The sequence below is a fragment of the Cebus imitator genome, unplaced genomic scaffold (genome assembly GCF_001604975.1).
Source record: "Cebus imitator isolate Cc_AM_T3 unplaced genomic scaffold, Cebus_imitator-1.0 Scaffold10, whole genome shotgun sequence".
In the NCBI taxonomy this organism is placed as follows: domain Eukaryota; kingdom Metazoa; phylum Chordata; class Mammalia; order Primates; family Cebidae; genus Cebus; species Cebus imitator.
Genome location: NW_016107325.1, coordinates 5,408,175 through 5,425,120, shown reverse-complemented (window position 1 = coordinate 5,425,120; position 16,946 = coordinate 5,408,175).

The window sequence follows — 16,946 nt, the reverse complement described above, 5'->3', positions numbered from 1 at the left end:
TTAGTTCAACCATTGTGGAAGACAGTGTGGCGATTCCTCAAGGGCCTAGAAATAGAAATTCTATTTGACCCAGCAATCCCATTACTGGGTATATATCCAAAGGATTATAAATTGTTCTACTATAAGGACATATGCACATGAATGTTCATTGCAGCACATTTTACAATAGCAAAGACCTGGAACCAACCCAAATGCCCATCGATGATAGACTGGACAGGGAAAATGTGGCACATATACGCCATGGAATATTACGCAGCCATCAAAAACGATGAGTTAGTGTCCTTTGTAGGGACATGGATGAACCTGGAAACCATCATTCTCAGCAAACTGACACAGGAGCGGAAAATCAAACACCACATGTTCTCACTCATAGGCGGGTGCTGAACAATGAGAACACATGGACACAGGGAGGGTAGCACAACACACTGGGGTCTGTTGGAGGGAAATAGGGGAGGGACAGCGGGGAGTAGGGAGTTGGGGGATAGATGGCATGGGGAGAAATGCCAGATATAGGTGAGGGGGAGGAAGGCAGCAAATCACACTGCCACATGTATACCTATGCAACAATCTTGCATGTTCTTCACATGTACCCCAAAACCTAAAATGCAATTAAAAACAAAAAAACCCAAAAAGGTTTATTTCTTGCCCACGTAGGTTTATTTCCTCCTCCAGGAGGCTGTCAACAGAGCACCTGCTATGGACGCTTGCTGGTCTCCATGGCAAGGAAAGCTAGCTCTGCAGACTCCCACATTGACCTAGAGTAAGTAAATGCTCTGACTCAGAAGTATACATCACGCATTTCCCCAAACACTGGCTGGGATAGTCACATGGCCCCACCAGGAGCCAGGAAATAGAACCCTATCATGACCCAGAAAGGGAGAACCAGAAGCACATGGTAAGCATTACTAATGACTGGCATGCCATTGCTGCTTGCACAGAGCAGTACTGTGGGTTTCTAAAGTGAATCCAGCATTGCCCAGGAAGGCCTGCGGGCTGATGTGGTGTGACTGTTGGTCTCAGTCTGCCTCGTTGCAATCTCCCTTGTTCACTCTCCACAGTCTTTCCCAGTGAAGCCTGTTATTTCTTTGTCAGAATTTACTCCTTATGTGAATTCTAGGTATAATTTTGTTGTCTTTTAAAATGCATATAAACATTATGTATAGCATAATTTAGTCTGTTCATCTGATGGCTTGGGAGAGCTGGCCGATGCAGGGCTCTTTAAGATGGAAAAGTTTCTGAAAGACTAGAATCTCGTCTGAGGAAGGGAAAAGGGATGTCTGAAGGTAAATCATTGGCATCAAATCATTTCCCAGCATAGTTCCTGACCACCAGGGTGGGGATTTCTATAGGGCTGTGTATGATGTGTTCTTCCTCAGTTGCAAGCCCTGGAGCAGTCACATAATCCATTCTTGTCCATTTTAGGAAACAGGCCCCAGGAATATCAGGTTTGGGATGCCTCCAGCACAAAGTGACAAGGTACATGCTGAACTATGCATTGTATGGTACCCAACACAAACAGAATTTCCCTTCTGATAAATGTACAGGAATTAAAACATCATTTCTCTTGAACATTTAAAAATGCTTCCCATTATCTTTAAAAAACATCTTAAAATATATTCCAGTTTGCTTTCTAATTATGCAATAAAATAACTCCTAGTTCTGGTGTGTTGGTTAAAAGTCAAAACAGCTTGTATTTGAATACAGCTATACACATTCAACATTCAAAAGCTGTTTTAGTCATGATAATTAGACATTAAATTGTGATTTATATTGTTAAATACTGATTTAGAGTTAACCAAGTAACAGTCTGGAAATTTTGAAGTACTTTTAGAATATTACGTTATATTAAACTATGCCCATAATACATCTCATTTTTTCTTTCCTCTCAAATTTAATGCATTATTATAATTCACATCTTAAAATATTTTGGGTAGGTAATATGTATACATAATACAAATAGCTAAAGTTACAAAATGATTTTTTAGTGAAAAACAAGTATTTCTTTTATCCCTGTCCCCTAATCCTTGAATTTCCCCTTCAGATACAACCACTGTTATCAATTTATTGTGTTTCCTCCCAAAGATAGTCCATGTTGCTGTAATTATTATTATTATTTTTTTGAGACAGAGTCTCACTCTGTCACCCAGGCTGGCGTGTAAGCAGCACAACCTCAGCTCACTGCGACCTCCACCTCCTGGGTTCAAGCAATTCTCCTGCCTCAGTCTCCAGAGTAGCTGGCACTACAGGTGCACCCCACCATGCCTGGCTAATTTTTATATTTTTAGTAGAGACAGGGTTTCACCGTGTTGGTCAGGCTGGTCTCAAACTCCGTACTTCAAGTGATCTGCCTGCCTCAGCCTCCCAAAGTGCTGGGATTACAGATGTGTGCCACTGCACCTGGCCGCTATAATTTTCAAGGGGGTGTGTGTGTGTTTGTGTGTGTGTGTGTGTGTGTGTGTGTGTGTGTGTGTATTTGGTTATTTGTTTGCTCTTATACTCTGTGTTTTTTATTTAACAGTATATCTTGGAGATTGTTTCATATCGTTATATGTAAAGCTTCTTTATTCACTTAACAACAACATAGTATTCTATTATTTTGATCTATTATAATTTCTTTACTCAGGTCTCTATCAATAGATACTTATGTTGTTTCAAATCTTTTGCTATATAGACAATCCTGAAAAGTATATTCTTATGTTTTATTATTTCTATATATATGTGACTTTACAGTTGACATAATCCTAGATGTGGAATGGCTAGATCAAAGGCAGATTTTCTTATAGAAATGTCATTAGCATAAATTACATTTTAAACTATGTGACAATACAATTAAATACTTTTAACCAAGTTTAAATATTTGTGAAATATTTTTTCCCTTATTTGTCCAACTTTGGGCTAATACAGTTAAATGAAGCATGGTTTCAGACCTCAAGGGACAGAAATACTCTAGGTAAAATGGCAGCTGTTTAGAAAGTACATACCTTGAAAATCATTTTAACATCATTCTTAAAAGACTTGCTTATTAACCATATAAATGGATCTAAAAGAGATATTCAAATATTCCTACTTATGTATCTGGACTCTGAAAACTCCTAACTATAGAACATTATAGTTATACATTATAATAATAGTTCTTCATAGTGAATGCATTTATGCATTTTCAAGTAAACGTCTGTTAAAAACATCACCAGGATTAATCGTATCAAACCTGTCTTGGAATTTCATAAACAGTTGACAAAGTCAAAACAGTGATGTGCTTTGTTAAAGGGCTCACTGAAAAGCTAATTTGTAAATTGGTCATCCTGAATACATGTATCTAAGTTAGCTCACTGAGAACTTCTTTAGACTGGAAAATTCCCTGCTTGAAGCTTCCAAGAAGATACTTGTACTCTTCAGAAAACCTTGCATAATTAGAGGTTATTAAAGATTCCGTAGTAACTTCATGGGACAAAATTAGAAATCCATTTCCTCTTAGAGAAGAAAGGGTGTGGTTTCCCAGAGCAGCACAGGAAGGGTTAAACTATCATTCCTTCTTGATAATTTCATATCTCTTGTATAAGATTGCTAAATGTCAAAAAGTGTTTATTTTTTTGCTAACAGTATAAAACTGAACATACTGTGAGACATAAGGTAGCAGGTGTCTTGGCTCTAAACTATCAAGTCTGTGGGCATTCTGTTATAACAGGTGCTCCAAAAAATTTGAACAGATTTTAACAAGAGATGTATGGGCTTTTTAATTAGCCTGGTTATTCAGCATGTGTAAAAAGCATTAGGTACGTGCTTAAAACATCATAGGGTCTAAAAAACAAATGCTTCACATAGTTACTCTCTCTTTCCGGCTTCTCTTTGCTTTCTGCTGTTACATTTGACATATGAATTTCCCCAGCTGAGACAAGAGCATGACAAAGAATGACCATTGGTAACAGTGACAGAGATTCAGAATACTCTTCTGGCTGTTACACAGACATGCTATACACTTTTCATGGAACTCCAGTTTGATATGTATTGGGGGCATCCTAACCTTTCCTGGAATAGCCTCTTAGAAAGTTTATATGTCTCATAAATTGACTATTATCAGAAAGATTTTACATCAACCTCTACAATATGGGAAGATGAGTTTTTATTTGGGATTCATGTTTAGAATTTTAGGGATAAATAATAATAAAAGTTAAACAACTTCTACTTATATTTTAATTTCTTTTGTAGGTCATCATGTTGACACAGATGCTAATTGAAGACTACCTTTTTTCTTTTGTTTTTAATGCACTAATGTGACATTTGATCTTTGGGATCCAACTCTGCAACATTAATTCGTTGGTCCAGCAAATATTTACCGAAAAATCTATTATGTTGAGTTTGTGTGTGTGTGTGTATATGTGTGTGCAGCAAAGAGGAATAAAATAATTTCCTATCCTTCAGGTACTTAAGATCAATATAAATTATAAAGTGGAATATGTTTGACTTGCTAGTGATGTAAACAGAGTATGCCATAGGAGCTGAAAGAGTGGGGAGATCTACCTACATTTAGTGAAACTGAGGAAAGGTTCATTGAAGCAAGTGGCATTTAATCTTGGTCTTGACAATTGAATAGAATTTTGAAGTCATGATAGAAGCTGGCAATTGGGGCTACATTACAGGCACAAATGAAAGTACATTATAGGTTGACTTACTGATTATAGTTATTGCATATATAGTGATCAGTGTTTAACTTCTTAGATACAGATGTAAGGTACAGATTTATTTTAAATCAAGTGGAAAGGTACCAGTTACTGATTGCTTAGTGTGCCAGATTGGATGTGCCTGGTTTTACCCACTTTGCCTCAGTTGATTTTATGACAACCCTCTGTGAAAGGTATCATTCCACCTGTTTTACTCGTGAGGATACTTAGTATCAGTGAAGTTAAATAGCATATTGCAGGCCATGTGACAAGGAAGAGGTGGAGTCAGAATTTGAACTTAAACTCATCTGTTACCTAAGTACATGCACTTATTCTTCACAACCCTGCACTATCCTCCTGGTTTTCAAATAAGAAGGAGTCTTGTAGATCCTTCTTGTGGATATAATTCTTGCATTCTCTTGGGAGGTAAAAAAAAATACTCTATGTATAAAGTGTGGATATATATACAGTGCATATTCAGCTGTACAGTTTAACTGTGGCATTGACATTTTATGATGAAGGGTGATATGGGAAAAGAGTCTAAAAAGGCTCTGTAGGGGTGTGATCATGGAAAAAGGTTGGGAAGCATTGATCTAACTCAAGCTCTCTCACTTTTTAGGGAACAGATGTGGAACTTTGGAGAGTCAAATGACTGCCCAAGTTACATATGTAGTCAGTGGTGTATATGCATGTGTGTGCTTAAAAATAAATCCACTGTTTTTAGGGGCAAAAGTCTCATGCACCTTTATCAAGCTCAACAATCTTATGTCTTCTCCTGTAACTTGATTTCTTTCTGGGTTTGTGGGTGGGCTCATTTATGCTCTTCCACTTAAGCAGTAAATCACTACATTTCAAATTCTTGGAGGTCAACAACAAGGAGTAAAACAGTCCCAGGCAAAGTCGAGACCCTGGAATGTGTCATTCAAGCTGCAGTGTTCTGGGGGCGCCCTTGAGCTGCCCACTTGGTGCTTTGAGAGCAGCAAACAATGTATAGTAGGTACTCAGAGTTAAGAATTAATGCGTGAATATTGACAGTGGCAGAAAGAAAAGGGCTCAGAAGGACTGAGAACCGCTTGTCTTAAATTATTTAAGTATTAAACTTATTTCACATGGAAACAAGCAACGCTGGCTCATTTGCAGCTGTCGGACATCTGCTGTCATGCTAAAAGTGGCCTGAGGTCTTGGAGAAAAGTTGGGGACTAAGAAGAGCTTTTATCTTGGGGTCAGGTGCTCCACTGAGTCTCAAATTCTGTTCCTGCTAGTGAGCTGAGAAGCGGCACCCTTAGCTTGTTTGGGGCCAGACAAGAGTTTCATCATGAAGGAATAATGTTAAACAATTTTACTTACACTATTCCTACACATCAACACACAGTTCATTACATTTGTTGAAGATAGAAGAGGGAATTTTTAAAATCTACTGACATAAATGATTCTATTACATTTAATGTATATGTGTTATTTCCATGTATTTCCCCCTCCTCCAGCCCCACATAAGAATACAATATGAAAATGGTCTTTTTTAAAAAAATAACTTTTATATATTTTCTTCAAACAAGTTAAAAGGTGGACAATATGAAAATGGTCTTTTTTAAAAAAATAACTTTTATATATTTTCTTCAAACAAGTTAAAAGGTGGACAATATGAAAATGGTCTTTTTTAAAAAAATAACTTTTATATATTTTCTTCAAACAAGTTAAAAGGTGGACAATATGAAAATGGTCTTTTTTAAAAAAATAACTTTTATATATTTTCTTCAAACAAGTTAAAAGGTGGACAATACAGTAACAAGTTTTCTTTCCACAATCTGCCTGGTCTCACTATTTCCACGGACCAATACTATTACTTTCTTGAGTATTTTTTTTAACTTTCTTTATATTTAGAAGTCATATTATTCTTAGATAACAGATATATTAATGTTAGATATTAATAGATATATTAGGCTGGGCTCAGTGGCGCCTGCTTATAATCCCAGCACTTTGGAAGGCTAAGGCAGGTGAATCACCTGAGGTCAGGAGTTCAAGACCAGCCTGGCCAACTTGGTGAAATCCTGTCTCTACTCATAAATACAAAAATTAGCCAGGTGTGGTGGTGTGTGTGTAGTGTAATCCAGCTACCAGTGAGGTGGAGGCACAAGAATCACTTGAACCCAGAAGGCGGAAGTTGCAGTGAGCCGAAATCATATCACTGCACTCCAGTCTGGGCGACAAAATGAGACTCTGTCAAAAAAAAAAAAAAAAAAAGATATATTATTCTCTCTCCTACTGTAACTAAAAATTACATATTATGCATATTGTTCTATACCTTTATTTTTTTCTCCAAATAATTTATCTTGGAAATGCTCTGTGTTAGTACATGGAGAGCTTCCTACATGTTTTTTCTTTCCTTAAGAGCTGGATCATATTCTATTATATGGAGGTACTTTATTTAACTGTATCCTTATTGACTAATTTTTAGGTTGTTTGCAATTTTATGCTAGCACAAGTAATTCTGCAGTTAACATTTTGGATACATCATATATGTTTATAAGAAAACTTGTAGGTTATATTCATAGACATGGAGTTTGCTGAGTCCTAGAGTATATGTATTTGTGATGTGATTACTTTGTTACATTGTACTTTCCAGGAAGTGTGTCAATTTATATTTACAGTAGAAATGTTATGAGTACCCCTTTCTTCATAACTTTGCCAAGAGGGTGTCAACAAAGTTTTAAATTTTGTCAGACTGAAAGGCAAATATAATATTTCAATGTCGGTGTAGTTTTCATAGCTCTAATTTTGAGTGAAGTCAACCACCTTTCTTGTGTTTAAAACCATTTTTAAAAAGTGTGAATCATCTGATAACATCCTTTCCAATAATAAGTTGTTGATTTTCCTTATTGATTTCTAGGAAATCTTTATTTATTACAAAGAGTCTCTGATATGTTTATTCCCATTTGACATCAGTGATTTTAAACATTACATAATTAAACAAAATTTTATTTTAAATATTTGCTAGCATGATGAGTTAACATTGCTGAAAAAGATTACTAGGCATAATCACACTATGTATCATATTAAAAGCAAGTAAATAGGATACATACAAAATAATTATATCTACAGAAGGAATTACAGCACCCCATTTTGCATTACTTTATTTGCTTTGAGACAAATAAACCTGTTCAGAGAACTAGCTGCTTGTGTTGGGGTAGAAATAGTTTTGTCATTTATTTTACCAATGGTCCCTAATAAATAAATGACAACTCTAGAAAGTCCAGCTTTCTATGCTTGCCCTTATAATCAATTGCCAATTGACCAAGAAACCTAAGAAGATTATGTTCACAACTTAGCAAAGTGTCTAACACATAAGGCTTGAAAAACATTGATTTATTATAGCGGTGATATACTGAACCACCTTCCTACCTTGTTGTGCTTTACTGTAGTTACTAGAGTAGAAAAGATTTCCACTCTTGGCTGATATTTATAGGGCTCAGCTAAGAAGTTCCCTCCCCAGCTTACACTGAACTATATGAATGCTTTATAGGTCAAAAATGGTTGCCTATTGGCACTTTCATACAGTTCAGTCTATATCTGAAAGCCTGATGCAGTTAGAGAGGATTCAGCTCTCATAGCAAAAAGCTCAACATTTTTAATACTGGGTAGACTGGAGTTCCCAGTATCCCGCATGTCTCCATTCGGGAAGTTGGCTCTCTTGCTCGAAGCGAAGACTGCAGTATTCAGCAAACACCACAAGAGGGGGCATTTCTATTGGAAATGTGAAGGCTGATGAGTGCTTTCAGACTTGAGAACTGGTACAGTCAGTCTGGGGGCATGCCACTAGGCTAGCAATAAACATCGAATTGGGAAGAGGGGCCAGTGATTATGCCTTAAGACATTGTCTGTCTCAGAGGGAAAGTCAGCAGCTTTCTGTCTGGCAGCCTTAAAGTTAGTAATGCTGAGAACAAGCAAGCCAAAGTGAAGGGAGATTATAGCAATTGTGATTTTTGCTGGTCTAATTGTGGATTTGGTGGCCAGAATCAAAACATCAAAAATGACAAGTAGAAAGGGCTGAAGGTGTGCCTCTTACATATTTGGAAATATCAGCTTCTTGGGAAAATTCGAGATGACATAAGAGCTCTGTTGCTCTTTAAATAGCATATTCCTGTTGGAAGTCTGGCTGCCTTGCTAAAAATGCAGTGTCCTGTGCACAGATGTTACATGCCTTTACATTAGGCAGATAATGCAGAAAATATTTTCCTTTGTATTGGCACAGCTGTTAACATCTTCAACTCAAAGACTGTGCAGCTCTTGATTAACAGGAGATTTGTCTTTTGTTTGGCTATGGAAGTTAGCTTTAAATGAGAGATTAGGCTGTTCTTTCACCTGTGAAATGCCACATGGCAAATGGGTGCAGAACAAGGGAGGTCCAGCCTTCTGGGGTTGGCTTGTGCAATCAATCTCCCATTGACCAAGAAATGCAATCGCCAAGTCCCCTATATGAGAACATTAAGTGACCCTAAAGAAATTGTTCAACTAGACAGGTTCTTATTAGAAAATTAAGGAAGAAAAAAGAAAATTAATATAAATTATGATATATTCTCAAAACTTTGAATTTAGCGGTCCTGGCCTTCTTTCATTGCCCAGCATCCTAGGTCAATTAGAATTCAGTGATTCTTGGATTTAGTTAGTGTAATTGTTATAATTTGATAGTGAGATAATAAATAGGTAACTATTTATCTTCTGTATCTGCCTCTCCCCACCCCAAATCCTCCAAAATTTTCAAGCTAACTGGGGTGTTTTTCTTTGGTAGTTTGTTGGGATTCCTTCTCCTTCACATCCAAAATAAACCATCATGTTTTCATTTGTTTTTCTGAGAAACAAACATGGATGTTATATTAAAAAATGTGAGCTTTATCTTGTTATTGTGTATAGGCACGAAAATGGCTGTCTTATACATTGCAGCAAGTGTAAGCTGCGCTATCTCATGCTGAATGAAAGCAATTTACCAATAATGCTGGTGCCAAATTAAGATTCTCAGTGCATCACAAATGAATTACCATGTCTATTATTTTAAAGGAGAAAAGAAAATGGCAAAAAAAAACACACACACACACACACAAGCAAACAAATCAAAAACAAACAAACAAAAACAAAAAAAGCAAAGCCAAGAAATCTAAGAAATCTAAGAAGTGGGTTGTGGGATACTGGGCAAGACTTTGGTAAAAGGCACACAATTCACTTTATCAGCTGGATAGATTATCCTGTTTCATTCCTAAAACAAACAGATTTTGCAAGTAAGTTGTGAATAAGGAATTGTTGATTGCTCTTGGGGCTGTTTCTGAGGTCTTATGGCCCAGAGATGAGTAATATTCAGACATCAGGTCTTGCATATTTGGTGTGTATGTTCTACAAAACCACATGTGGAGAGAAACATTTTAATATATTGATTTGTCATAATAAGTGCTCAATAAATGTGTTATTAAAACAATGAATTAAAGGGATTCTTAGGGAACTCTACTACATATAGTACATGAAGTGCATCACAGATAATAAATACAATAAATAGGGTCTGAGAGGAGACAGAGATGGTTTCTACTGGGGAAAAGGGTGGGAAACAGTAGATGTCTTCTTCCAGCTCCAAGTCCTTGAAATATGAGTTATAGCTTCCTCTTCCCCACAAATTTCACTTTAATTCCTAGAAAAAAATTAGAGAAAAGAGATAAGCTTTGGAAGAAGTGGAAAAGAGAATTTATTAGGGTACAGAGATGATGGGGTGTCAGACACTGTATTAGAGTTCTCTAGAGGAACATAACTAATAGGATAGATGTATATATGAAAGGAGAATTGGCTCACACATTCACAAGCTAAAGTCCTACAATAGGTTGTCTGCAAATTGAGGAGCAAGGAAGCCAGTAGTGGAACAGTCCAAGTCCCCAAACCTCAAAAGTAGGGAAGCAACAGTACAGCCTTCAGTATGTGGCCAAAGGTCTGAAAGCCCCTGGCAAAGACTGGTATAAGTCCAAGAGTACAAAAGCTGAAGAACTTGGAGTCTGATGTTTGAGGGCAAGAAGCATCCAGCACAGGAGAAAGATGAAGGCCAGAAGACTCAGCAAGTCTAGTCCTTCCACATTCTTTTGTCTACTTTATTCTAGCTGCTTTGGCAGCTGATTAGAGGGTGCCCACCCAGATTGAGAGTGGGTCTGCCTCTCCCAGTCCACTGATTCAAATGTTAATCTCCTTTGGCAACACCCTCACAGACACACCAAGGAACAATACTTTGCATTCTTCAATCAACTTGACACTTAATATTAACCATTACAGACACCCTTGGAATAGTCCAGAGGCTTTAATTTTAATCCTTTATTGGAGATTACTCTGACCACATCTGTTCACGCTGCTCTTCTATTAGCAAAGAGGAAGAGCAGTGCTTTCTGATAAAAGCCCACCTAGGGCCAGTGTGTCAAAGTTAGAGTACAGGAGGTTTGAGGCAACAGGTGTTTTCCATTATTATAATTTAGCCCTCACCTACACTTAGGATTAGCAAGACCTGCTGCAAGCATTCACAGCTGAGAGGGAAATGGAACATCTGGGTTGCTAATTTTTTTTTTTTTTTTTTTATCTTGCGTCTACATTTCAGAGTGATATTTTGTTTCCTTGAAATGGAAATAAAGTTTTGGTTGAGGGCATGTCTCTATAGCTATTTGTATTTCACAGGAATGTGGGTTTTCTTACAAGGAACGAAAGAGTTTTAGAAATTCCCAGGTCTTGCTTATGAGGTTGGTAAGCCATCTGTGACATTATATGCATTTTCCATAAGGATTTCAAGAAAAAGAGATATGAGTGTGTTCTGCCCCATCATATAACTCATTGTTGGGTCAACATAAGACTCAAATTCTTGTTAGTTTACTAGATGGAAGTGTAGAGTGAGATGAGGCTTAGAATGTTTAGTGTCTTGTTCATTCATTTTGTGCAGGAGATAGTGATTCCTTTGGATGCTTAAGAAAAATACTGAAGAACTGAGTAAAATGGAATAAAGTTCCTAGATGACTGTAAATATATATTTTTATCTCTAAGTGAATTCCAAGGCCTAAAAGTGATATAATTCACTTTCCTACAATAGAGAAATTCATGAGAACACTAGGTTTTATCCTCAAGGATCAAGACCAGTGGACAGTACGATTCCTCCCTTGGGTCCACACCACGGCCATTGTGCTTGTTTGTTAAGACCAGATCCTAAAATCTGGACATACCATTGTGGCATATGTATCATGGCCACGAATACGTGTTGGTGGCTGAGTTAGAGAGGGCTTACATATTCAAGATATTTTTCAAACATTCCCCATATTTATCCCGACCACCGCTTTGCATCAATAAGCCAGTTTGTAGCACCCTTCTATTATCCTATTCTTGAAATGTTTTAGGATTTAAGCCTGATGCTAACTTCCTATCTTAGAAGAAGAGAAAGAGAAAAGAGGGGAAAATTTGAATTTTCATAAATTTTCTTAGGATAATGAGGATATGAGATACATTGTTGCTTTGGAGGCTTCAGTCAGGCTAGACGATTTTTCTTCCTACTAAGTGGGACGAGATATTCAGAAGGGCATAAGGATGCTTTCCAGTTTCATGAGTACTACAGCTGGCATACCAAGTACGGTTTCGTTAGAATCTAGAGATTCTCCTTTAAGAGGAGTCTCAGCTAATTCTAGAATTATGAGGCTTTGAGGTTAGAAGTCTAGAAGTTACAAGCTTCCAGGTCAACTTAGCTAATAAAAACCTAAAACACAAACAGGACTGTCTCTGCCTGGAGCTTTCCCTCCTTGATGAACCAGTGCCTGACCTCTGGCCTCTGTCTGCCCTGGTGCGAGGCCATTCTAACTTGGCTTGACTAACTCCAGGGCAACTTCTTGTTCCACGCTGTGTCCAGCTTTCTCTGACCTATGCCAAACTCATTGCCAACATCGAATATGTGTATCCCTGTTGCCTGCCTCAGGTGAGGCTAGCAGTTTGCTTTCCCAAAACACACTTGTATTTCTTTTGCTATAGTACAAACACACATTGTTCAATGTTAGGAAAAATAACTCTTGAAAATCTTCCAAATCTGATGGACTAGGCAGCATTCATTTTTCTAGATGGGAACAGTAAGCTTAGTGAACAGGTGAGAATGCAAAGTCTGTGGCAGTAGCCTGGCACTGGAGTTTGGGATAGTAGATGGAGTCAGGGTGGGTCATAGTCCAGTGCCAGCTGAAGCCTGGGTCATAATAGTCTCACGGAAAATTCCTTGGACTTAGGGTTTTATCTGCAGACTGAGGTAGTAGCTGCTGCTTTATTCCTGGTCCCAGATAAGTGTTGTTCCCTGGGAGAAGGATTCCTAGAGCTAAGTGTTCTTGGTTTCTATGTCTAAACCAGAGTCAAGTCAGCCCTTGGCATGTTGAACGTCTGTGGAATCTGATTCCTCTTAGGAGAATACGTACCCTGACTCCTCCTGAAAGAGAAAGCAACATTTCTGTAAGCCATTACTATGATCCAGGCACTCTTTTAAGTATTTTCTATAGGCATAGAATTCTATGACATTCTGTGTATATTGTTGCCATTTTACTGTTATGGAAATTGAGGCTCATCAAGGTAAAGTAACTTGCACAAAGTCACATAATCAATGTGAAGCAGAGCTTGGTTTGAACCTAGATCTGCTGGATTCCAAAGTCTGTGACTATTCCATGGAACAGAAAGAGAAATTTCTGCAATGGGATCATGATTAGATAGATTATTTACACCATAAAGGACTTTTTTTTCATATATACACACAGAATGCCTCTAAATAGTGAAATCTATTAGTAAGCCAAGTATCTGATTTTGAAAAGATCAAGGTATGCAACTTTACAGCAAAGTGCATTATTGCATAAAGCAAGCTACAACTTGCAACTTTTGCATGGCTGTTTTCTTGGCAATGTTCAAAAATGTTTTATTCTTCACTTAATTACTTCCTGTTCTTTTATTTAAGTTGCTTTATCCTTAATTTCCTCACATTATCATATTAATTAAGCTTTTCAAATGTGATAATACTTTTTCACATATGCTCAGGAAAATGATGTTTTCATCACTGGGCTATTTTGCTCTAGAAACAGTGTTAACTAATCTTGAATTCAAGAAGAAGCTTTGAATACTGGGAAGAAAAAGCAGCAACTCCAGAATAATGCCACCACCAACTCTTGCCCTCCCCCTCCACTACACAGCAGCCTCCTCTGCTGGTGGCCTTTCTGGGAGGAGCTGATGCTGGCCCCCACCCCACAGTGGAGCCTAATCGCATTAAGCCCATTAATGATCCATTTGTTTCTTCTCCTGCTTCCACAAAAGGAAATGCATTATTCATGGATAACCTTTCTCCCCTCTCCCTTTGTGTTTTAGCAATACTGTAGACCATCTGAATTTCATATTGTTGCACAGACTGATATTGGCTGTTTCAGTGTCTCTGATGCGAAATTACTCCATTGTTATCAGACATTAACAGCGTTCAAGAAAACATTTGGGTAGCAGCTTTTTGTTTCACTTAGAACTCCAGCTGTCCTTCTTAATGGCTCTCAACTGGCCCACTTCAGCAAAAAGTTGGTCGAACCTCTGTTCTATTCTCTTGGGGAGATGCCACTTGCTTCTTGTGTATCTAACAAATATCCTACTGGCTACTGAAACCTCTGGAGGTACAGGAGTTGTGAGCACATTTTTTCTCCATATTATCTTTGATCATCAGCACCAACAAAATAAAACTGTGTCCTAAGAGCTATAGCTCTATTTTTCATCGGTTGGGCCTATTCTACAGCACTTCAGGAACAGGGTCTTTGGGAGATAGAACTCCATGCCTTTTTGTATGCCAATAAAACCCCATTTAAAATGGCTGCTCTGACAAACATATGAAGAAAACTTCAACATCACTGGTCATTAGATAAATGCAAATCAAAACCACAGTGAGATACCATTTCATGCCACTCAGCATGGAGATAATTAAAAAGTCAAGAAACAGATGCTGGCGAGGCTGTGAAGAAATAGGAATACTTTTACACTGTTGTTGGGAGTGTAAATTAGTCCAACCATTGTGAAAGACAGTGTGGCAATTTGTCAAAGATCTAGAAGCAGAAATAGCGTTTGACCCAGCAATCCCATTATTGGGTATATACCGAAAGGAATAGAAGTCATTCTATTATAAAGATACATGCATATGTATGTTCATTGCCACATTATTCACAATAGCAAAGACATAGAATCAACCCAAATGCCCATGAAGGATAGAGTAGATAAAGAAAATTTATCACTTATACACCATGGAATACTATGCAGCCATAAAAAGGAATGAGATCATGTCCTTTGCAGGAACATGGATGAAGCTGGAAGCCATTATCCTTAGCAAATGAACACAGGAACAGAATACCAAATATCATATAGTCTCACTTATAAGCAGGAGCTGAACCATGAGAATACATAGACACAGGAAGGGGAAAAATACACACTGGGGCCTGTTGTGGGGGCTGGCAGGGAGGAAGAGTATCAGGATAAATAGCTAAAGCATGCAGGGCTTAATACCTAGGTGATGGGTTGATAGGTGCAGCAAGCCACCATGGCACATGTTTACCTATGTAACAAACTTGCATGTCCTGTACTTGTATCCTGGAACTTAAAATATATAAAAAAATGGTTGCTCTGTCTTCTGCCCAACTATATATGGCTTTTTGAATTTACATGAATAAAAATGAAAATTTTAGTTACACTAGCCACAGTTCCAGAGCTCAGTAGCCACAGGTGGCTAGTGACTGCTGTATTAGCACAGTGGAAAGCCTATCATCTCAGAAAGTTCTAGTGGCTAGCACTGGTCTCACAATGCTAAGAGCTAAAGTTTTTTGAGTATCTCTTATGTGCTGGGCACTGTTTTCAGCATTCTACATGTATGAATTCTCTTATTCCTTATGGCAAACCTATGAGTTATATACAGTTTGTCTGATTTATAGTTGAACAGACACAGGCACAGAGAGTTTATTTACATCATAAAACCACTTGCATCACATCCTTAATATGTGACACAGACAAGACAATCTCAGGCAGTCTGTTTCCAGAGCCCAAGCTCTGCACCTCCTCTCTCTCACACTAGATTCATTAGACAGAGACAGAGCCCCAGACTATCTGTGATTTAAATAGATGTTTTTTATTTTAAAAGAAAGAAAGACTGTTAATCTAGTAATCATCGTTTCCTTGCACTTCCTGGCCCTGACTCTGCTCTGAGCAGATAGTGGACCTTCCATTTGATAAAAACGAAAGAGGCAAAACACCTTGTTCCTTCAGCCATTTTCCTTGCTACTTGACTATTGCCTGGTTTCTTCATCAATTTGTCTCCTTCCCTTTGTATCCTCCTAAAAAAGGCTAATACCTTTACTAGCCTGCCCAGTATCATCCTTTCCCACCTCACTCAGAAACAAGCTTCCATTGTTTACTTTATCTCTTATCAATATTTTCTCTCTGCTAAGATTCTTTGTCTTTGCAGAAAACATATGTGGTACTTTTCTCCCCTATGCCTTTGTTTACATATGTCAGCCTGGCCTCTAGTCTTCCTTTCAGGGTCAACAGGTATCATCTTTTCAGGAAGCCCTTCAGCCCTATCGCCTCCAGTGTCCCTAGACTAGGCCAGCAGGCTAATGCTCCTCTTCGTGCTTCCATAGCCTGCTGTTGTTACTGCATTGGGTTGAGCAATGTATTTACATTTCTGCTTTCTCCACTAAATTGTGTACTGCTTGAGAGTAAGGATCAAATTCTAATCATCTCTGGATCTTGCCAGCCAGCTCAATGGCACAGTGTAGGCACTCAATAAATGTTGATTGGAAGATAACCATTTATTCTGAAAGAAAAAACAGCACCAAACACCTAAACATATCATCTTTCTTTATATTCTATTTTCTCCTCTGATATTGGCTTCTGGATTTTATCTTCCAACTTCTTGAAACATTTACCTACAATTTTTATTTACTACCAATTACTCTTTTTTTTTTTTTTTTTTTTTTTTTTTTTTTTTTTTTTTTTTTTTTTTTTTTTTTTTTTTTTTTTTTTTTGAGATAGCTGTTGTCCAGGCTGGAGTGCAGTGGCATGATCTTGGCTCACTGCAACCTCTGCGTCCTGGGAGCGATTCTCCTGCCTCAGCCTCCTGAGCAGCTGGGATTATAGGTATGCCCCACCAAACCCAGATAATATATTTTTAATTTTTAGTAGAGACGGGGCTTCACCATGTTGGCCAGGCTGGTCTCGAACTCCTGACCTCAAATGATCCTCTTGCCTTGGCAT